Below are 23558 nucleotides of genomic sequence, written 5' to 3' on the forward strand. Positions count from 1 at the left end.
CAGGACAGAGCTGCTCCTTGACTTACTCATCCCAAAATAGCATGCGCCTCAGAGCACTCTTCCAATACCCGGTTCCAGAAAAGTGACATGCCCCCCCCTACCTGCATCCCCCTGGATTAGAGAGCCCTCAAAGTTATCACAAGCAAACTTTCCAACCTCCCCTTCTGTTCCCTTCCCCAAATGCCCTGCTACAAGCTCAGGCAGTCCATTCTCTCTGCTGGCCCATCCCTGGTCTGTTCCCTTCCTTTGGTTCTGACCCAGGGGCTTGGCAGCTTTGGTTCTGTACCTTAGCTCAAGGAGAGGCCCAGATGCTCCTTGAGAATTCAACCCTGGCAGAGGGCTCCGTGGACCCAGCCCAGGCCAGCCCAGCCCTGGGTGAGTGTTCCAAAAAGTTCGTCTCTTGGGGAGTCAGGGTGGGAATAAAAGTTCTGGGTGGTCAGCATGACTGAACCCTGTCGTGAGTCACTAACCCAGCCCTGTACAGTTATACCAGGCAGCCCAGGCAGCCAGTCACCGCTTAAAATTAGAGAGAATGTGACAGCAAGAAGCAAACTTCTCAGAAGGGCACACAGGGAAGGCAGCGGTCGGTTACCTGAGCTCGGAGGGAAAACTCCTGCAGTCCAAAAGGGTGGGGAGGACTGGAGTCAGGAAAGCCCGGAAAGTTCTTTAAAGGGCTGCAAAGCACTGGGAATGCTCAATTTGCATGTCTGGGCCACAGGAGGAGGGAACGCTTAGACACTGAACAAAAGGATGGTACTATCTGTCAGAAGATAAGTCCAGAGGCTAATGTCTGGAATGACTTAAAACACAGGAGAAATGTGAATAACTGTGAAGGGTGGGTTTTTGGTTTTTTTCCTTTCTCTTTTTTTAAACTTATGATCAGAGCCAGAAGCAAAGCAAAGAAGTAACAGGCCTGCTTAGGGAAGCTAGTGTAGCGTGACAGCAGGCAGAGAAACAGCTGCTGACCGGTACTGCGCACCTCCTCCATCTGAGAGATGGTTCCTCATCCAGGAAGAAGCACCTCTGGTAAGAATGACTGAAAACTGAAGACAGGTGTGGAGCCAGGAGCACAGCCACAGCCACTTTAAGTCAAATCAGGTCTTCAGGCTCAGATGAATCAGAGCCACAGAACCGACAGCCACAGTCGAAGTATCAGCAGATGTCAGACACGAATCACTTAATCCTTCAGAAACCTCTGAGAAAGGAATGGTGTTGAAAGATGAGGAAGTGATTAACAAGAGGAAGGTTCTAGAAGATACCCAGAGAATCTCTAGCCTGGAGACTTCACAAGATCTGACAGGTTCACTAGGAATAAAAACCAAATTAACCATTCCCTTTTAGATTAGATTAGACTCATAGTTCAGTTGAGTGTAACTTCACTTGAGTCCCGTCCTTGCAAATACCATCAAAGAAATGTGAGCAACTAGGCGGGTTTATATAGAGACAACTGAGCCACCAGGTCACCCGCATGTGGATTTAGCCCCACCCTCTTCATTTTGGTCAAGAACATGCGTCTGGAGGTGACACAAATGAGGGAGGGACCATCACTTTGTAAGACGATAAAATTGCTCATAGGTTATAAAATGAATCAAATCCAACAAAACGAAATTAAGGGGAAAACGTGAAGGCTACATCTCTTTGGAGGAAACTGGAGAGGGGGCAGTACTTTGGCTGACCATATGCTTCATGTGACCAAGAGCCTGAAGTGGTTACCAAAACCGGTAGCCAAGTCTTGGCTATCTCAGGGTCCTTATGATGAACCCCAGGGAGCCTCTGGGTAAGAGGTCCTTTGGCTTCAGCAATCAACACAGCTCTGGAATTGCAAGAGAGCCCCTTCTCATTTAGGGAGTTCTTGGAGGAGAGCTCAGCTCTGGCTGGGGTTACAGAGAGGCCCCCACTTGAGATACCTCTTAGGATACACCTTCAGGTAAGATGAGATGCTGCAGTGAGACGCTGACACCTTAGAAACACCTGCCAGTCGACACCTGCTATCATCAAGGCTGGTTCTGTCTCAAGGTGGTCATTCTCAAAACTGACCAGCATAAGGACCACTGCTGGTGAGGGGATGGGAGAGGGAGGAGTGAGTGTCAGGAGCGTTGCAAATTTGGTGACGTCCTTCTCACCCAGTGACCCTGACTGACAAGCCAAGATCCCTGAATGGAAATGCCTGGTTGGAATGTCTTCTTAGCTCAGTGAGACAAGCACCTCGGGAGTCATTTATTCCAAGGAAGGGGACGTCCCTAAAGGAAATGAGTAGATGCTAAGCAGAGAATACAGCAAATCAAAATACTTCTGACGCACTCCAAACCCTTGGCTGATGTACTTTCAGTTCAATACCTGGAACTCAAGACCAGCCCAGAGGGAATCCGAAACAGACTCCCAAGTGGCTGGGAGCCAAGAAGGTCTAAAGTGACTTCATAAACCTCTAATATCAAAGACGCTGGGCTCGTCTGAAGCCAAAGGACCTTTGAGCTGAAGTGGGCTAAAGGGGGCACTGGACACCATCTAGCTCTTACTATTAAAAGTGGGGAGGAGAATATGGAGGTGCTTGTGGAAGGCAGTCCTGGAGAGTTCCCTAAAGTAATGAATTTGAAGACCCTGGTCTTCAGAGTACTTTTCAAAAATGAGCATTTTTTTTTCATCATATACTATTTGGTTAGTTAACAGAGGAACCAAAAGGTTCAAACCGGTCAACCCATCCCTTGTGCTCAATGACTGGACCTTCCATTCCTGGAACTGACCCTGAGATACTTTGGACCACGGGAGATGGGCAGAGAGTTCAGCCGATCTGCAGTGAACTGAAACTGACCTCACAAAACTGCATCATTCATGAACAGCCAGTAAGGAAACTAGCCACACCCCACCCTCTGTCGCTCTGAGACTTTAACCCTAAAAAGAACATTCTAAATCTCTGATACTGTCCAAAAGCTCAGAGACACATTTTGGAGATGGAAAATATACAAACAAGCATTTCTAGACACTCCACCTGGTATCCCATACTCCAGGGATGGGTCTGGAAACTGAGAGGTAACTTTCTCTCTCTCCCCCAAGGCGCCTCCTTTCAGTGCCCTGGCGGTTCTGCTTGCTCCAAGAAGGAAACTTCCACCCGATACTACCGGTCTTTAACACGCGTTGAGGGCAATCTGGAGTCAGGCGCAGGAGTGACAACAGCCAGGAGGGACAGGCTGAAGCAAAAGCACTGAGTATTTGAAACCACAAGCCCTGAATCTGCAATTCCTCTGTTTACTTAGAAACAGTTGCTGATGCTCACCCCAAAGATAAACAAGGACAAACCCGGAAAGGGAAGGGGAAGCAGTGAGGTAAGAGCTGCCGTAAAGCTGGCAGCACGCGGAGGAAAAGCGCTGTCAGGACGCAGTCTTCCTCCCGACAAGAAGAATGAGATGACTGCTATGAATAGTGATTAGAGGCTGCACCTGGGCGCGAAGCAGACGCAGAGACTCACCACCTTCACACCCTGGAAAGTCATCCGCAGACAATTTGGAGGTTGCTATGCTAGAGCGGAAAGAACGTGGCATGTGAAGTCGGAAGAGGTGACTGAGTCTCGGCTCTGCCTCGAGCAAAGCTGTGTGACATCAGGCCTGGCACTCAAACTGTAAAATGAAGGAGTAGATTTACAATAGCCAAGACATGCAAACAACCTCAATGTCCATCAACAGATAAGTGCAAAAAGAAGACGTGGTGTAGACATACGATGAAATATTACCCAGTCTTAAAGAATGAAATGCCATCTGCAGCAACACGGATGCAACTAGAGATTATCACACGAAACAAAGTAACTCCGGAAGAGAAAGACAAATACCATATGATAGGTGGATTCTAAAACACGAAACAAATGAACCTATCTATGGAATCGAAACAGGAGGTGGAGGGAGGGAAGGACTGGAATTTGGGGATTAGCAGATGCAAACTATTATATATAGGATGGATAAATGACGAAGTACTACTGTATACGCAGCACAGGCAACTATACTCAGTATCCTGGGTGGGAAAGAATATATGTCTATAAGAAAATAGAATTAAATGAATGAGTTAGCCTAGCTGCCATCATAGTTTTCTTCCAGTTCTAACATTCCATTCTACTATTATACTATTATACTAAATACTGCAGCTCAACCAGTCATGTCCCCTTCTACTGAATCCTTCTGTATGTCCAGTGCTCTGCTGAGTACTAGAACAGTCTTGCACTCAAGGAACCATCCAATCACTTATGCCAGCAGCCTGTAAACAAGCTTCTACAGTATGCAGGGAGAGACGTGGACAGGGCGAAAAGTCAGCTGACCCAGCATAGAAAGACGGCAATCAGAACAGCTTCCCAAAAGTGATGCCCAGCCCAGTAGTTGATAGACCAAAGGAAAGGGAAAAAGGAATCTTATGTACAAAATGATCCCCAGAGAGGAATGGCCCAATAGGGCACGCATGATGGGAGTTCAGAGATAAAGTAGTAAGAAAAGCTACCGTCAGCACCCCGGAGCTCCTACAGCCCTCTGCCGTTCATCCTAACACCTCCCTATGCAGCCACACTCTCAGGGTCAGCGCACGCCAACACAAGGCCAGTCCACCAAGCAACCATCCAACTCCTGCCCCCAGCCTGTCCCTCTTCCCCTGAGTCACATGGCCAAGCCACACCTGCTTCACACACAGGCTTCCTCCCTGTCACACAGCAGGCCTTGCTTTCAACTCCTGCTCGGTCCCTGGTGCCCAACCCACAGCAGCTGTTCCAAATAGTTTCCATCTTCCTCAGAGCCACGGCCGCAGCCCACCCACCCCACTCATGCTCAGCAGACCACCCTCCCCACCTCCTCTGCTCCTGGGAACGCCTGTCCAAGCACTGCTCTGTAGCAGCCTTTCTGCCCACCTGTCTCAGCTGCTTCCTACATAGCCTGGGCCAAGCTGTGGGGACCTCTGCTCATCAATACAGAAGAAAGTAAAAGGAAATAGAAGCCACAGTCATCCATTCATGCAGGCTGCTGCCCATGCTTCTGACTGGACTCTGAAACAACACACCTAAGTGGGATGAGGTCTGTGTGTGCCCACATGCCAAAAGGTTTTATGCAAATATTATTAGCTACTCCATAACCATTGCTTGAAGAAACAAGTAAACAAGATTATGCTCACTTTTTTTTGGGGGGGTGGGGGGCAGCACCATTCAGCATGCGGGATCTTAGTTGCCTAACCAGGGATCGAACCTATGCCCCCTGCAGCGGAAGCACAGAGTTCTAACCACTGAACCGCCAGAGAAGTCCCCAAACTAGTAAACAGATTTAGATGTTGAGTTGCAAATACACAGTATCTCCAGTCATGTGAACCAAGAATATAGCCTAGGACTCTGCCAAAAAGATCCTTTGTATTAACACAATGCCAAGGCCTTCACCATCTGGTCCCTGCTTTGTTCCTACACACACAGTCCATTTAATGCCAACCCAAGCAGCACTGAATCATGGTAGTGCCACTTAGTTCTGAAATAAATTTCCTAAAAACACAATATAAATGCTCTTAATATAAAAAGCATACTCCTATAGGTTCCATATATTGTATGTATATTAGACTAAACTGTGTGTATAGTTATTTATTTTTCCATGTTCTTGGTGCCAGCATAAGCTCTCAGCCAATGGGCAGCATAGCACGGCCTGAGCCAACTGCTGATCCAGCCCCAAGCAAAACACCCTAGCGGCCTCTAGGGCATCGCCCTGTGTTAACATGTTTACCCCACTAACATCTGTCTGTCACTCGTTTATTTTTTTGTTCTGGTCAACAATTTTGACTCATAATGGCCAATAGATGGTTCGCAACTGGTATTGGACCTGCTAACATGAAATAAAGGAAAAGCATCACCCAGGATTGGTAAATTCAAGTGTCCAAGAGACTGACCAGTTAACATGGGCCAGCTTATAGGCTGGGAGCTGATCAATGGAAATACTCTATAGAATGCCAGGAAGATAAATCCATCTGCCCACACCATCTACTAAACAGAGCTAGAGAACTCTCTTGCAAGCTCAGGGTGACATTGTGAGCTCCTGAGTACAGAGCTCCTTATACATTGTTCTCTCGTGTTTATTCCAGGTAACCACGAGGAAGAAATGGCATTAGGAATCCTCCTCCATTTGACAGGGACAGAGTTAAGGGACAAAATAGGTGATTAAATAGTTAATTCCACTATGGAATTGAAAATTAAAAAAAAAATATATATATATATATATAAAATATATGGGAGACCCCTGAAGTTAATGAACACTCAGGAAAGCAGGGTTGCTGCTGCTGCCGCTAAGTTACTTCAGCCGTGTCCAACTCTGTGCGACCCCATAGACGGCAGCCCACCAGGCTCCGCCATCCCTGGGATTCTCCAGGCAAGAGTACTGGAGTGGGTCGCCATTGCCTTCTCCAAAAGCAGGGTTGCTTAGCAACAAAACCATGCAACAGAAGCACAAGACATGCCCAAAAACAATGGTGGCATGAGCCCCACATCCTGCCCAGTGAGCTCAGTAAGTTAATGACCCCAAATCATGCTGCTGCACACACGAAAACCAAATTTATGGAAAGGTGACATTTCAGCGTGAAAGACCCTGTCCACAGCCAGGACAGTATCAGCTTGACCATATAGAGACAAGAAAACTCCCCTGCTCAACCTGGAGGAGGAGCTAATGATGAAAGTGTGATGTCTACTCAAGAATGAGAAAGGTGGTCTTCTCCCCCTCCCTGCTTTTCCTTTGATTATAAAGGAAAGTTTTCAGGGTGTGGCACTCTCTCACCCTGATGGCTTGTTAAGTTACATGAACATCCTATTCATATCTTATCTACCACTTTGCTTCTCATTGAATTCTTTCTGCGCTGAGACATAAAGAAATGGAGCTCCTCAGCACTTTCTGAAACACCACCTAATGGTTTCACATTGAGATGCTGGTCCTCTAACCCCCTAGAACTGGTTATGTAGTAGGTCCCCAGAGTTTCCCAGAACTCATGTGCAGCTCTGTGTGTGTGGGCACGTGACAGAACATGATAATTCTAGACTGTTGGGGTTTGAGTGAAATTCAAACACAGTCTCATTACATATAAGAAACAAAGCCTAGGAAGGGTGGGTTGTCCCAGGGTAGGTGGCCAGTAAGGGCCCAGGAGGTTACCAGAATGAGAACTACTGTCTCTTCCTTGACCAGTCCAGCAGACCAAGAGTGTACGAAGAGCTTTCACCCAAAGCCAAGCAGCTAAAAATTAAAAAGGACTGAGAGGCTATCTCCATTCTGGCTAGCATTTAGTTTTCGGAAGTTTACAGGAATAATTTTAGGAGAAAAGGGTGTTATTAGAAACAGACTGATCACAATAGCTTGTAAAATGGGAATGATTTAGATTAAATTCACATGGTTATTAAAGTGTTAGGATTGCTTGTTGGCTTTTGTTTGTATGACACTCCTTTCCTATAAGGTACCAGGGACCAAAAACCGAACAGCTCTGCTTCACCAAAACATCAGGGACTTCTGTCATCCATTTTTATATTTTTGTCTGCTCATTATAAAAAGGGAAACTAAGAAATGTTCAAGTTCCTTCAAGTTCAGTAGTTCAGCTCCATTTGAAAGAAAGAAAAAAAAAAACTGGAACTATTTAAGAGTAAATATAATTAGTAGATTTGTATAAATGTTTCCAACATGGTAATTTTATGAGCAAACCACATTATACAGAGTACATGATATGTTTCAAAATTAATATAATGATTGCATATCTGTAAAGAATACTGAAAAATTACATTATTGCTGTCTTTCCTTCCCCTCTTATTTAAAAAGGCATAAATCTCTTCAAGGAAAAAAAAAAAACATGTTTCACTCCACAGACAACTATTTTTCTATCACTGTAAATGTAGTTTCCACATTTAAAAAGGGGGATACCAAAATGATTCTTTGCTGAACCTCAAGATCCTTTGATCTGTCAAGATAAGATTTTAAACTGATACTGAAAGTAAGGAGTTACAAAGGCTGGAGTTATACAGGCTGAGAGGGCTAACCAGATAACAGAAGATGGTCTGGGGACCGCAACAAATTGGGACTCAGACGCTCTCACGTGATGGGTCAATGGTTGTCCACTCCAGCCCATACTGTTCCATGTAAGAACATGGCTCAGCACTGTTAGATATTCTCATTGCGCACAGCAGCTAGAAACCCAATCATGTGAAACTTCCCCAACTTTGAAAATTCTGGTCACTTACTTTAAAAAATTTTTAAATACTGGTGTTTTATAGACAGTTGCACCCCACTCCAGTACTCTTGCCTGGAAAATCCCATGGACGGAGGAGCCTGGTGGGCTGCAGTCCATGGGGTCGCGAAGAGTCGGACACAACTGAGTGACTTCACTTTCACTTTTCACTTTCATGCATTGGAGAAGGAAATGGCAACCCACTCCAGTGTTCTTGCCTGGAGAATCCCAGGGATGGTGGAGCCTGGTGGGCTGCCGTCTATGGGGTCGCACAGAGTCAGACACAACTGAAGCGACTTAGCAGCAGCAGCAGCATAGACAGTTTGAAGGACAAAATGCTATAAACATGATTAATTCACGGAAGCAAATTCAGTGTCTAGAAACACAAATTTATTGGAAAATGAAGAATGGATTCATATCACTGTTTTTTTTTAATATGCTCTTTAAACCTATATTATTCCCTTATAATAGCTTTTCTCTTGCCCAAGGGGAATGAGGATGGGGAAATACATAAATTTGAGGAAAAAGATTGAAATTAGCTGTTAGAAAGCAAGAAGGGTAAAGATACCTTTACTTCCTTCTTTAATTAAAACAACAGAAATTCATTTAAGAGTATTTTCAGCTTTTGAGTCCATGTTGGGACAATTCCAGAAGTTGCACATTTCATCAAAGTCAGGTTGCCTTGAACATAGCAATTTTCCCTAAACTTTTTGTCTAATCAGAAATGCTACCCAGAGGTACCCAGAGGCAGCCACTTTTATAATGGTATGCTAATGGTTTATGTAAGTTAAAAGGCATGATAACCAGATGGGGGAATGTCATCTATTTAAAATGTGAAAGTACTATCTATGCAAATTATGTTGGTACATGTGCATCTGGGGTGGGCTGGGGGGGGGGTGTTCTTGACCTTTCCTCTCACAAAAGAGCCTAAGAATCAATACCTGATTATAAAAGTGAAAGTTCAATTGTGCAAGTTCAAGCACAAATAATGTAGTCTTTTTTTTTTTCAAACACACTCCTGCAGGAACCTTTTTTTTTTTTTTTTACTTTTAAATCACTGATGGAATCAGCAGACTGGAGAAAATCTCTCTTACTGAGGAAAACAGAGTGAGTCATCTCTATGCTGATAAGAGACTGCAGGACGAGGGCACTGCTGTGAAGCAGGTATCAGGCGGTGGCTAGTCTAAATTAGTCAGTGGAGCAATCAAGATCATTTCTTTCCGTGACATTCAGTGATCACTGGAGGTGATGTTGATGGCCTTATCTCAGTGGCATCCCCAAGCACAATCTAACATTTTATCCCCCAAATCTGGTGAGGAGGATGAGGGACTGAAAAATATCTCACTATTTGTAGTGACTAGATAGAAAAGGAGAAAGTATCTTGTTTTTACACATGGTTGGCTGGCAAACATGATACAACTCCCTGTTTGTTTTAAAAGTATAAAATCAAATGTGTGAATCTCTTGGAGAAACATCAACACCTAAGAAATGTGGCTGCTGCACGGAACGAATGTCATGGCTCTGTAGGACACAAAAATGTTGGCCGGAAAACAGCTTCATGAACCTCTGGGAACACAAACGAACATGGTAGCCCAGGAAGATACTTTTAGACAATGACCCCTGTAGAAACGGACCCCGAAAGAGCACACACTCCAGTGTGGTGATCCGCTCATTAGTCCTAGACATTGGATTCAGTCTCTGCTTTCAAAAAAAGTTACAACTTGGGCAAATTACTGACATTTTCTGACAGGTACTGAGATGTTTAAAACAAGGAAAATGAGTTTGGGAAGATCATTTTGAATGAACTCTGGGGTTAGGAACTATCAACCACAACAGATTCCAAATCCCATGTTCTGATCCACAAAGCAATAGTAAGACTTTGCTCCTCAGGGCAGCAGGGAGATGGCCCATTGAAACGAGTATAATTTGTGCCTCAACTCATGGCAACTACACCCCATTTGAATTCACATTTGTCTAAGGTGGCTGAGTAAAATATTAGCCAGAAACAGCCTTGATTCCTTTCTGAAAGAGCGAAAGAGGAAATGAAATTGGCCTGATTGACATTTTTGTAACACACAGAAATGTGAAGGTCAAGTTAAAGAGGCTGTAGGGGAACAGAATTTGCCACCCCAAAACATATCTCTTTGGCATATTAATTATTTTAATCCGGTTATAGTTTCTAAGAAACAACAGACATGGGAAAAATTCTGAAAACCAAACAGAAGCGACCCTTTTAGAAGAAACATTTACAGGTATATCTTCATTTGTAAGGGTGTCTCCCTGCTGTACCAGGTAGAGGAGGATGATCAGACCTCCAGAAACTCTTATCAATGGATCAGATGATGACTAATCTACGTAACAACCTTACCTTAGCTTACAGTCAACTCCCATAACTGACTCTCATCCTCTTTTATCTTTAGCTAAGGACAGTATCGAAAGCTAGAGTATTGGACACTTAGGGGAGTTAACTTGAGTTTTCCTGGGTCTCTCCCTTGCATACAGGTTGTTACACTTTTGTTTCGTTTTCTCCTGTTAATCTGTCTGATGTCAGTTCAAATCTTAGACCAGTCAGAAGGACCTAGAACAGTAAAAGAAAATTTCTTCCCAAAGCCTCACACCAAGTTGCTGATGATGACATGAAGCGTTGCAAAAAATAAAGGCAGTGGAGATTGAACCAACAGTGACCTTGGTCAACATACACATCAAGCAAGAGTCCCGATAAAAACAAGTAGTGAAGGAACTTTAGATTTGTCTAGGTCATTTGTTAAGCCCAGAAGAGGTACTATTATTCTTTTGAAAGGTAATACATAAACCAAAAGGGTGGAGATTGAAAAGTAAGTTCCCTTCACATACCACTGCCCTCCTCCAAGGTTACTCATCTCCAGCAGCTCCTCCTAAGATGGCCCACATGCACATGAGCAATGAAGCCCTATTCTGCACACCTGGCTTTTTTAAAAAAACATAAGGCAGATAGTACCATTTTTAAATGTCCCACCACTCAAGTCTCTGGGGGCATGGGAAGGTACCAAAAAACATTTTTCCCCTCATTCCTAAAACCACTTACTGAAAAGGAAACAGGGGAACTCCTCACCCTATGACTGCCAGTAGGGTTCATTCTTTTTAATGTTATTTAGGTTCCACTCTGAGAAAAGATGACGAGTGAAAACCAGGGTTGCTGTCAATCATCATGAACATTCCACTGAAACCTTCGTTTTGCCATAAATCAGTGGTTTCAGACATAGAACACTACCCAATAAGTGCTCATTTTCCAGAGATTAGATACTCCCTAAGGCTCACTGAGAGTATTTTCACTGAAACACAAGGGTCTTGAGATGCAAGTGAAGGCACCCTGGGCAATTGGAAACAGCACATTTCAGCATGCTGCTTAGCCCACTGCCCCCAACAGCTGCACAGTTTTCCATGCTTTTGTCATTTGCACAAAAAGCCTATTAAAAAAAAAAAAAAAAAGCCAAGCCTGGAGAAAAAGTGGAAATGTTTCAAAGAAGAGAATCTTGAAGATATCCAAGAAGGTCTGGGGAGGGCTAACCTGAGGCTCACAGGGCAGCCAGAGACGGTGGGACTCTAAACCTGGGAGAGGGAGGAGGCAGACAGCTTTGAGCTGGTAACTTTGGAAAGGGGGCAAAAGTGTCTCTGGGGTCTGGAGATAACCAGACTAAAGAGATTTCCCAGGTAATGTGGGAACAGAAAAACCAAGGAGACCAGGGAGAATATGCAGGAAGCTCAGTGGGGTGTTTTCTCTGGGAAGAGGACAAAACCAATATAGAGCTGTCTTCTGTGCCAGAAACCCACAAATAGATGAAAATGGAAAATGTGTTTGCTCAAAAAATGATCTTCTCATATCAGTGGCTGACGATTAAAGGTGTATGGGTGGTCCTGAAACACATACATCTACTACAACCATCACTGTCGATTTTTGCTGCTTTATTATCTTGTAGCAGAGAAGGCAATTATCTTGTAGCATTTATCTTTGGTATTTCAAAGATATCAAAATATTTCATAAATTACGGTCCTGCAAATCAAGATTGTCTGTTTGGCTTTTTCATAAAATTATATCACAACTTTCACCGCCAAATTACTGATTTTCAGGGACTGCTTTCCATTTAACAAACCTTCATTTAATGAAATTTTGAGTGTGATCAGAGAATGAAAAAAATCTGTGATGTATTAACTAACAGTGAATTAAACTTCATCAAAATGGCTTGTCGAAGTTCTAGTGCATATAAAGAACAGTGTAACTTACAGGCTATTATTGGCAAAGGATGCTGGATCCTTCTGCTTGCCAGCCAAAGACAGCCATGTGCCAATTGCATAAATGCAGTTTATAATTCACTCAGCTGGCCAGATTTTAAATCATGCAATTCTAAAACTAATTTTCTTGATTTGGAGGAGTTACTGTATTTCCATTTTTTAAAAAAACATAAGGTGAGGCTTTATTACTCTTTTCATGTCATCTCACTTGAATCATTTTTATTTGTATTACATGAACTTATCCCTTCTTCAGCAGTTTACACCCTGATGCTGGCAAAGACTGACAGCAGAAGGAGAAGAGGGTGACAGAGGATGAGATGGTTGGATGGCATCACCAGTTAAATGGACATGAACATGGGCAAATTCTGGGAGATGGTGCGGGGCAGGACAGGGAAGCCCGGCGTGCTGCACCCCATGGGGTAGCTAACAGTCAGACACCACTTGGTGACTGAACAAATCCCTTATTCATTAGGGATGTGTCTTCATTCACCTCTTAGTAGGAATTTTATATGGAAAATCGACCCTTTGCCTTTCTTTTCTTTGTCCAAATTCTACCTATCCCTTCTTTCTCTCCCTGAATCATCATCTCCAGTCTCATAACTTAAAATACCATCTACATACTGATGACTCTCAAAGGTACCATTTCCAGCTCCAGCCAACTCTGAATTTCTAAATCTCTAAATGACTATTGAATGGGCATTTCAAACTTAATATGCCCAAATGGAATTCTCAGGGTCCTCCCCAAACCTCCTTCTCTGTTCCCCATCTTAGTAAATAACACCACCATTCACCTAGCCAAAAACACTGGACTTACCCACTTTCCTTTTTGCTCATACCACACACTCAATCCAGCAAGTTCTACCTTCAAAATTTACCCTGAGCTTGACCAGATCACATCATTGTATATTCACCATGTTAATCCAAGCCATGCCCTTATCTCTTGCCTAGACCACAAGGGCCACCTACTGATTCTACTCTTGCCCATTCAGAACCCAGAGAAATAATTTTAAAGCTCAAAGAAGATCATATCACTATTTAACTCGAACTTCTCAAAAGGTATCCAATCACACACAAGGTATTGGAGTAAATCTCAACTCCTTATCATGCCTATAAGATCTACCACTGACCTCATTTCATATCACTCTGCTCCCTAGAACCACTCCCCAGCTCAAGGCCAGCCAGACTGGCTGCCTTCCTGCCCCTCTATCCTGCCAAGCTCAGCCTACACCAAGGCCTTTCTTTTTGCCTTCTGTTTCCTCTGCTAACCACTTCTCCCCAGATTCCTTCACTACATTCAGATCTCTGCACACAATTTCTACCCACCCCTCTCCAAACAAAGACCTTCTTAGACCTCTTTCAAAAGGAACCCCTCAGGTTTGGGGCAGAATGGATACATGCACATGTATGGCTGAGTCCCTTCACTATTCACCTGGAACCATCACAAACCTGTTCATTGGCTATACCCCAATACAAAATGCTTCTGGTGTTAAAAAGAACTCCACACTTCTTTTATCGCACTTATCACTCCCTGAAGTTTTATTATCTATTTAGTTATTTCCTTCATTCATAAAACACTTACGTCATGAGCACCCACCACCATGTACAAGGTGCTCTTCTAGGAGCTGGGTAGAGAGCAGTGAATAAGTAAAGACCCCTGCCCTCATGGAGGTCACGTTCTTGTCACCCCACTCAAATCCAAGCATCAGTCCACTGAGTCCCCAGTGCCCAGAGCAGTGCCTTGGCACAGAGTGGGCATTCATGTATGTTTACTGAACGGAGGAAGTGTCCCACCCACCTGAGACCACCTGGTTCCCCGAGGACTCCACCATAGACCTCTTCCTAAAAGATGGTACTCTGAGGAAGCCAGAATGTCCACTGTGTCCCTTTAGGCACATAATGGGGACAGTCAGCTTCCCATGTTTCAGTTGGGTCCCTAACCTTGGGCCTGACCACCTGCCCTTGTTTCCCGCCCCACCGCAGCAACCTGCACACTCCCCAGGTGGCCATGCCCCCAGGTCATGTCTCACTGGGTCGTAAGAGCATCTGATTCACCTAGTTAGGAGTGGACCAGGTAGTCAGCAGCAAACAAATCAGCTTCTCTCAATCAATAAAGAATGGCTGGAATCAAGACGCATGGGTCATACTGTCTTCCTGGCTCATGGTTCCCCCAGCTCAGAACTCACGTGAGACCTTCACCATCAACTAGCTAGTATGCCTCCAAGCACTCTTAGCATTAGAACCCACTGGTGTTAAGGACATATTTCTGTCTCTTTCAGCTGCCACAGATGCAAGACATTTACCTGCTGTGATGAGTCATTAAGTTTCTTTTAGAAAGCGGAAGAACATTTGTTAACTGTGAAATTATCTGATGGCAAATAAAAATGAAGGTAATTGTGAAACAGAGTTAATTTATCTTTCTAAAAAATGGCAGCTGGAGTGGTAGGAAGGAAAAAAACGAAAATGCAAATCCCTTGAAGAACCACTCTGGAGGACTTGAAATATGTATTTAAAAATCCATGTTTCTAACATACGCATTTACTTCTCAACTTGTTAGCACAGAATCACCCGGTTCTACGTCTCAGAACCAAACAGGATTACTCCATATTTGCTCAGCATTTGATTCCCTTGGAAGCATTCTCATATAATCTTTCAGCAGAGCAGGAGTCATTTCACTGTCTGCAGGCCCAGGGAGGTAAAAAAAAAAAAAAACTGCACCTAAGAACCCACAAAAAACAGCAGAACCAAGGAGGTAGCAGAACTCATATATGCCTAGGCCAGCCCCAGTTTCCTTCCTTCTATGACAGAAAACGCAGTGTGGTTCTCTGAAAATCCCATTCCATAGTCTACTGAAAATATGGGCCTCCGTTGTAGCAGCAGCAGCACCAAATAAAATAAAACACATATTTACCAGTGGCGCAAGGTGCTGGAAAGGTGCATTGGTCCTGGGGCTCTGGGCAGGGAGAAGGTCTCACAAACTCTTCCAGCAAATGCCACTCCTGCAATGACAAACATAAAAGACATCTGAAGCAGGCGCCCTGTGGCCTCTCTCCAAGGAGGCCTTCTAAATACCAATGGCTAGGCATTCTGTTTAGACTCAAAACCTCCTTCCTCATCTTCCAGCCCCACTTCCTTCTCACCCTGACCTCCCCTGGTAGAAGCCGAATCTTTAGTTCACTGGCTGAAAAGGTCCTGTGAGAATCGATGGATCTCAGGCAGAAGGAAGCTCCTGAGACCATCTATGACAGGTGCCAAGTGGGTCACCTCTAGCCTGTAAACGTATCACAGTAATCTGCAGGATATGTTTAGAAAATTTGAGCCAAAAATTCAAAAATCAAGAACTGTCATATAAAATCCCAGATTTCTGGCTTCTCTTTTCAAAAAAGAGAGAATCTGTCAACATGGCCCCTGTTCATGTCTGAAAATAATCAGCTGGTGCTAAGAAACAGCTGCCCTTCACAGCCAGGCTTGGCTATTCCAATATGCCACAGTCCCTATCGCTCCCCATCGTCTCAATACAGAAAAGCTGTGGTGATCACTGTCCTTGTGTTATTTTGTTTGAGATACAGAAATATTCCCCTCTCCCTATGATTCTAACAAAAGTGGAAAATTTTGTTCTAAAGGGTTGAGCTCTAAGAGGGGGAAAAAAGGTATAAGCACATATAGCAACTTAAGTTAGTGACCTCATTTCTGTAGACATTTGCAACCCCTGAACAAGAATATCACTCCCATTTTACATAAGTGAAAGGAGGAAACTGACTTACCTACTCCTACAGTTAGAACTGGCTCTGTCTCTAGAACTAAGGTTCAACCCAGGACTCTTTTAGTATGCCCCCCTGCATAGCATCTTTTAATACAAAGCAAAAAGTCAATTTTTTATATATACACATACACACAGGGGTATGTGTGTGTTTCTCTCAAAGCTAAATACTCAATTCAAGGAAACACGATTGAAGTAGCCAATCTACTCTGTACTAAAACGCTTGCCATACCTTCATTTGCCAAAGAATGTAAGAGTAAGTTATATCAGATTCCCTATGGGCCTGTTTCCTAATGTGACATTTTCAATAAAATTGTGCCGCTTTAAGTACAGAAGTAGTTCTCACAAATACCATGAACTGGCTACTTCAAAAGTGCTCGGTTAACATTCCAAACTGTCTGAAACACTCTTTATGCTAGAAAAATGTCCCTGAATATGCATCTAGAATGCAAGGCTCTCCATAAGCTTATATACAGGTCCAAGCACTGTAATAAATGAACAGTGTTCAACTATAAGGTCAGGGAGTTATTTATATCATTCCCCTCAAAGAATGTATTGATTCTCTCACTCAGCAGGTATTTACTGAGTCCTATTACACGCCAGGCAGCAGGCGAGGTGATGGATACATGAAAAGGCTCTCTTTGGGCAAGAGATTCAGACACTCAGAGACTTCTACAACAGGCAGATGTAAAGATCTGGGCAGGCGCAGGTGCCACGGGAGCCCTGAGTAGGGGCTCCGAGCGCAACTGAGGGGGAGAGATGCACCCTAACATGGCCAGGTGTCAGAGGAAAGCCTGAAGCAGGGATGGGAGTGCGGCAGGCAGGGGGCTAATCAAGGGGAGGTGGGAATGACAGGGACAGTGTGGGCTGGAGCAAAACTTATGAAAGCCCCTGCGATTTATACTGTCCAGACCTTGTATTAGCTTACAGGTCTTAAAACACTCCACCTTACGCCACGTGACCCAGCAGCATCTGTCAAGACTTGATGCACAGCCCACATGTGCTCTCTTGAAAGCTGACCTTGCCAAGTGCCCAGATCAAAAATGCCACTAGTTTCAGCCCCACTGCCAGGCAATGCCCTCTGTCACTCCCTCAGGGCAATCAATGCTGTCCCAGAGTCTGCAGGACCCTAGAAGCAAAGGGGTCGAAACACTCAACCCTCCTGTATTTCCAGAACCTCCATGATGTCTGAGAAGACAGTAAACAGATTTTTCCCTGTGCCTTCACAGGATGGTCCTGTTTCTACCTCGAGACCTGGATTTCTACAGCCAGAATCGACTATGCAGTCGAGACTCAGGCAGCAAGTTTTGTGAGAAAACGTTCCCAAATATCTGCCCATCAAAATGCCCAAGTATTTGCAGGGCAGCAATGGAGACATAGAGAACAGACTTGTGAACACAGTGCAGGAAGGAGAGGGCGGGATGATTTGAGAGAAGAGCACAGAGACATATGCCTCACCATGTTATAACAGATAGCCAGTGGGAATTTGCCGTGCGACACAGGGAGCTCAACCAGTGCTCTGTGCCAGCCTAGAGGGGAGGGATGGGGAGGGGAGTTCAGGAGGGAAGGGACACAGGGATGCCTATGGCCAATCCATGCTGATGTATGGCAGAGGCCAACACAATATTGTAAAGCAATTATCCTCCAATGAAAAAAAAAAGAAAAAAAAATGCCCAAGTGGAGGTCCCCCTTTCTTCACGGATAAGAAAGAGAGGAGCCGCTAGCCCTGATCCAGGTGTGGCAAAGCCAGGGCAGCATCCCCAAAAGACAAGCTTTGGGAAAGGGACATAAAGAGGAGTGAAGACCAAAGACACGGCGATGGTTAGGGTTCAGGGTCAAGGTCTGTACGAGGAAACAAGGACGCATCTCTGGATCTGCACCTGCTGGGCAGGTTCCCAAATATGGCTGAAAATTAGAATCACTTAGAAAATGAAAACAGCTTCTTGGGCCTCAGACCTATCAAATCAGAATCTTTGGTTTGGAGGTCTAGGAACTATATAGGTGATTCTGATGCCCAGACTCTGATACTCATTTAGAAAAGGGTTGCCTCTCACCTTTTTCCAGAACAACCTTTCACCCTTCAGAACAATGTCAAGGGCATTAGTTGAGCATCTTTCTGGCAGGATTCAAGAATGCAGGCTTGGGGGGAGTTGTACATCCTTAGTCTGTTTATTACTATCCCTATCGCATACTGTCACCACGACCACTTAACTCCTCTTTACTTTAAATAAAAATAGAATGCCAGCAGCCAGGATGGCAGCTGGGTAAATGAAGCCAGCCTCCCTCTCTGCCCTAATCCCTGTATACCATGACCCAATGCCAGGGCACCCAGACTACTGGAATTGTCCAGTCTCAGCAAATCTGGGCCCTTTTACACCTGTGTCGGCTCACCCTGACAGAGCAAAGGGTCTGGGAGCATCTGGTCACCAACATGGCCTTGGAAGAACAGCTCCAAGGCACAGAGTACTCTGATCAGGTCCCTACTGCCCACCAAAGAGCAGGACACTGCAGATCGATGAAATGCCTGGAAACCTGCCAAGCTGGCCCAGCACTTCTCTTCCCAGATTCCCACTTGCGGTCAAGAAATGGCCTGAACAATCTCAAGCCAAGAATGGCAAAGTAAATGCTGTGTACCACAAGGATGACAGATCGGAGGAAGCCTGTTTCCTGAATGGACCAGCCTAGACAGATCTCTTCCCTGACATCAACAGATGCTACTGGGTGACCTTCAAACAGCCCAGCACTGGAGAAAACCACAGCTGACCAAGGTCAGTCTCCCTGGCTGCAAGGCCCAGCAGCAATCCATCGTATCCTTTACCAAAACAAGGAAACAAGCAGCCCCTTCAGTCTAAGGGCTCTCCTCTCTGGCCATAATGCAAATCTGGAAGGGCCCAGTGGGGCAGGAAGTCTAGCAAAAGCTCCAGATGCTTCTGGGGGGATAAGCTATCCAAAATTTCTTGCAGTACCTTATATCCTTGCATAAAACAAGAGCTTTCTCTGACCTAACCCTCCAAAAGACACCACAAGAGTTGCCCAAAGCCCTGCCAAATACCCTGAACCATCAGCTCCCTCATCTATATCCCCATCTCTAGCCCAACCCAAGAACATTAAACAATCCTGGATGTTGGGAAAGTCACCCTGGCCACCTTCATTCCTACTCAACACCAATCCAGACCATCCAACCAACTCTGGACCAACAAAAGCCTCTCTGGACACATTCATAACTACCACATATGTCTCCTTCAGAGCACAAATCATTTATTTTTATATTGTTTTCCCACTAACATATGGATAAGGATCCATGCTGCTGTCTGTTTTGTCTTTGTGTTGTTGTTTAAGCTCTTTTGTTTGCTCGACTGGTGATCTCTGTATCCCAAGTGACTTCAAACTCTCTAGGTTCCTTCAATGTATACCGCAAATTTCATGCCTTCCAACTAAAGGATGACCAAGTCAATCCATTCCCTAACCGCTGAGTCTGGCCTCTGGAATCTAATTAGTCACATCCATCAGTTAGTCCACTAATTCAGTAGACTAGGGAGGACCTTGCTCAGAAGGTCAATGTAGGATTGGTAAAGTACTAATCCAGTTGTATTCCCAAGGTCAAGTTCAACTACAAAGGCTGAAGTCAGCAGGGAAAGGTTTACCAAGTGATGAGGAGTGAAGAGTCAAGACATGCAATCTGACGTTCCTAATGGACCCTAACCCTCAACCTGATGATGAAAGCACCTGTCCTCTGCCTTAGAGGAATGGTGGGGCCTGGCTCCTATCTCCCACCAGGAATCTGATCATAATTCTGGCTATGAGGCATGATATGACACAGCTTCAAAGTTCTGGGACTGCTCGATTGCCAGAACTGTTTCCTATTACTCTTCAGCTCCTGTGAACTTCTGGGTCCCTGACCATTGCCTGGAATTCTGGTTTCATGCCCTTCCCAGCCCTGCTACTTCATTCGTGTGTGTCCTAACTCCACCTGACCTTGAGGCATCCTGCCCATGACATTCACCCAGATCCTGGCTCTACCTCCTCTGCACACACCCCTCCAAAGCCTGGCACACAGGAGTGTCCACTGAAGGTAACTCGAACTCCAAGGCCCAACTTTCTTCCCAAGCTCATGAGAGACTCTCCACCCTCACAAACTCCAACTCCTCCATCAATAAACCCAGATGGTCCAGGCGAGACAAATCAATCCCCAGCTGGCCTTGAGGCTGACCAGTTCAGGAAAGAAACAAACCACAATGATTATCTTTCCTTTTTATGCAGATTTTAAAAATCATATTGTATTTATTACTTTAAGATGTCTTTAACATATACGAAACGAACTGTTTTGACCTCTGAAAGCTCTTCCCTACTTCTCAAAGCAAATCCCACTGGGTCCAGTGCCACACCCTCAGGACCTGAGTGCCACTGAAGCTTCCAAGATGCTCAGTACTCAGCTGGCTCCTATCTCCCAAACCCTGCTCACCTCTGGTCTTATTGCCCGACTGTCCCCCTTCCACACCCAGTGGCAGAAGAAAGAGATCTTTGGGAGCTTTTTATAGCTCTCCCACCTACTCCACAGATTCAGTAGGAAGGAGAACGAAGTTTCCAAGTCCTCTGAATGACACAAAGCTCTTAAAGTAGAATAAAATTAGTCAAAAAATAGCAAAATGATTTTTAGCTCCCTTAAAAAAAAAAACAGCACACCTACTTTATTTAAATGACTCACAGTGACTTCATACTTTCTTCCACTGGGATATGCTCTCCTTCCTCCCAAAGGTGGTGGGACCCTCCTTTCTTCCCATCCACTCCTAAGATAAGATATCTCCACAAGACACTTGTTCAGATTTGGGGGCTCCCAGGGAAAATCTTGACAATGAACAAGTCAGGCAATATTCCTGCTCCCAGGATGTGATAAATAAGATAATTATGGATTGAAAGTAGTTTTTGCTGGTAGGATTGAAGTTAGGTAGTCAGGGCTGCTGCTGCTGCTAAGTTGCATCAGTCGCGTCCGACTCTGTGTGACCCCATAGATGGCAGCCCAGCAGGCTCTGCCATCCCTGGGATTCTCCAGGCAAGAACATTGGAGTGGGTTGCCATTTCCTTCTCCAATGCATGAAAGTGGAAAGTGAAAAGTGAAAGTGCAGTCGCTCAGTCGTGTCCAACTCTTCAGGACCCCATGGACTGCAGCCTACCAGGCTCCTCCATCCATGGGATTTTCCAGGCAAGAGTACTGGAGTGGGTGGCCATTGCCTTCTCCAAGTCAGGGCTAGGCTTAGTTAAGCAATATTTGACCTGAGATCTCCCTGGTGAGAAAAATCCCAGCCACAATAAGAGACAGGGAAAGAGCTTTGCAGACAGAAGGAGGAGCAAATGCAGAGACTCACAGGGAACGAGCCTTGGGCCACCTACAAGGAGACTCTTCCAGCTCATCTCTCCAATACCCAGCTTTCCATGCACCTCCACACCACCACTAAGCTCAGTCTAATAAACCTTTGCTCAAGTGCTTCCCTGGTGGTACAGTAGTTAAGAATCCACCTTGAAATGCAGGGAATGTGGGTTCAATCCCTGGTCTAGGAACTAAGATCCCACATGATGCGGAGCAACTAAGCCCATTGCACTGCAATTACTGAGCCCAGGCTCTAGAGCCCACGTGCCGTAACTACTGAAGCCCATGGGTCCCAGAGCCCACGCTCCGCAACAAGAGAAGCCGGTGCAATGAGAAGCCTGCATACCGCAACCAGCACGCAGCAACAAAGACCCAGCACAGCCAAAAATAGCTAAATAAAAATTTTTTTAAATAAAGAAACCTTTGTTCAGGTAAACTCTGCTGCCTTAGTAGCTGTTAGCTCCCTCTTGTCCCTCAAGGTCCCTTTGGTTGTGCCCAGTGCCCTTCCCCTCTATCCCAGGGTGATATATCCTGAAATCCTTTAGTCTGTTTCCCCCGACCGACTGTCCCCTGATCACTGGGATCCAATCTAACTCATCCCTGTTGGCCTTAAACCTGGCACATGGGTGGCACTTGGTCAAGGTGCACTAAATTAAACCACCTCGCACACACACACATAAATGAGTGCCTCTATAAACTGGTGAGATCTGAATAAGGAGAGCAGACTGCAGCAGGGCCCACTTCCTGGTCTGGATGCTGTACTAGCTATGTAAGATGCTACCAGGCGGAAGGGCACACGGGAACCCTGCATCTTTCACAGTGGGGAGGAGGGGGAACTTCCTATGAGTCTGTATTTCTAAGTTTTAAAATTCTTTTAAAAACCTCAACAATTTTTTACCTTTTACATACTCTAGCTTTGTGGTTTCTCCTTAAAAATGGCACGATCTGGTGATACTAGGTTTCAAGACAACGGCAGAGGGGGCTGTGCAGTGACTGTTCTCCCTTAGATGGGCAGAGCTCTCAGATTCCTCTCCTTAAACACCAAAGCCAAGTGTCAGCTGCTCTTCCTCGGGGTGCCTGCACTGCATTTTCTCCTAGAAATATTTCTCTATCAAAAGTAGGGAAATGAAAGGCCAAGAGGGTCTTCTACTCCCAGAAAAAAGAGAGACTGCCACATTTTGGTGAAAAACATCCCCGTAAGTTTGGATTTGAAACCCCTCCACCCTTCATGGCATGTTACCTGCCCGGCCTGAGGCACTTGAGGTTTGGACCCTGGACGGTAACTTTCTAGGATCAAAGTTTTTACTCTAAGTCAGCAAATAAATTTAAAAACCAAACCACTGGAAAAGAACGCAGTTTAAATACACAGTATCCCCTTTTGCCCTAAATATCAATATTTTGGTTCTCTCATCTCACCTTTCCTGAGAACACAAGATGCTGCCCTCAGCCACCAAAAAAGAAGGTTCTACCTCTTATGCATAATCACACCCAGATATATAAGCAGGATTTTGTTTTTCCACTGAAATGGCAGTTCTGTTCAGCAGGGGAGGGAAAAGGCCCTTGGGGCATGCCTTTCCCCCACCTTTCCCATCACACCTCCACCACCACCTCCCAAAAGGAACGTGCTTGGAATCCAAGTGTCCCTGAAAGGGGGTGGAGCCGAGGCACAGAGCCCCAGTGAACTGCCCAGTGAATGTTTTCAGAGCAGCCGTTTCCAATCAGGCTAGAGAGTCACCTGGGGCTCGAGACGATGCTCCTCAGGTGACACTCTTGCAGACAGGCACAGCACTGATTCATCCCTTGGTGTTTTGAAACTATTATTTTAGAAAAACCCCTCACTAACCTGGGCACCAGGGCAGAACACACCTCTCCAGCCAAGAGATGCCAGAGCTGTGTGGTCCTGTAAGGCAGTCACTAGGCATACATGGCCACTGAGCCCTTGAAATGTGGCTGGTGTGAACTGAGACGTAA

General features: G+C 45.1%; 1 protein-coding gene across 49 annotated transcripts in view; it reads right to left on the minus strand.

Moving 5' to 3' along the window:
* SORBS1 (sorbin and SH3 domain containing 1) overlaps positions 1-23558 on the minus strand; it is a 233556-nt gene that overhangs the window by 155815 nt on the left and 54183 nt on the right. For 46 of the 49 annotated variants that reach the window (XM_060405041.1, XM_042238982.2, XM_042238980.2 and 43 more), the window contains one exon: positions 15374-15461. The exons of 1 other annotated variant lie outside the window; for it this stretch is intronic. The gene's annotated coding sequence lies outside the window, so the exon portion shown is untranslated. Of the gene's footprint in view, positions 1-979; positions 15462-23558 lie in introns of all 49 variants that reach the window. 2 more of the 49 variants (XM_060405069.1, XM_060405070.1) reach the window with 1 other exon arrangement.

The sequence above is a fragment of the Ovis aries genome, chromosome 22 (assembly GCF_016772045.2).
Source record: "Ovis aries strain OAR_USU_Benz2616 breed Rambouillet chromosome 22, ARS-UI_Ramb_v3.0, whole genome shotgun sequence".
Lineage (NCBI taxonomy): Eukaryota > Metazoa > Chordata > Mammalia > Artiodactyla > Bovidae > Ovis > Ovis aries.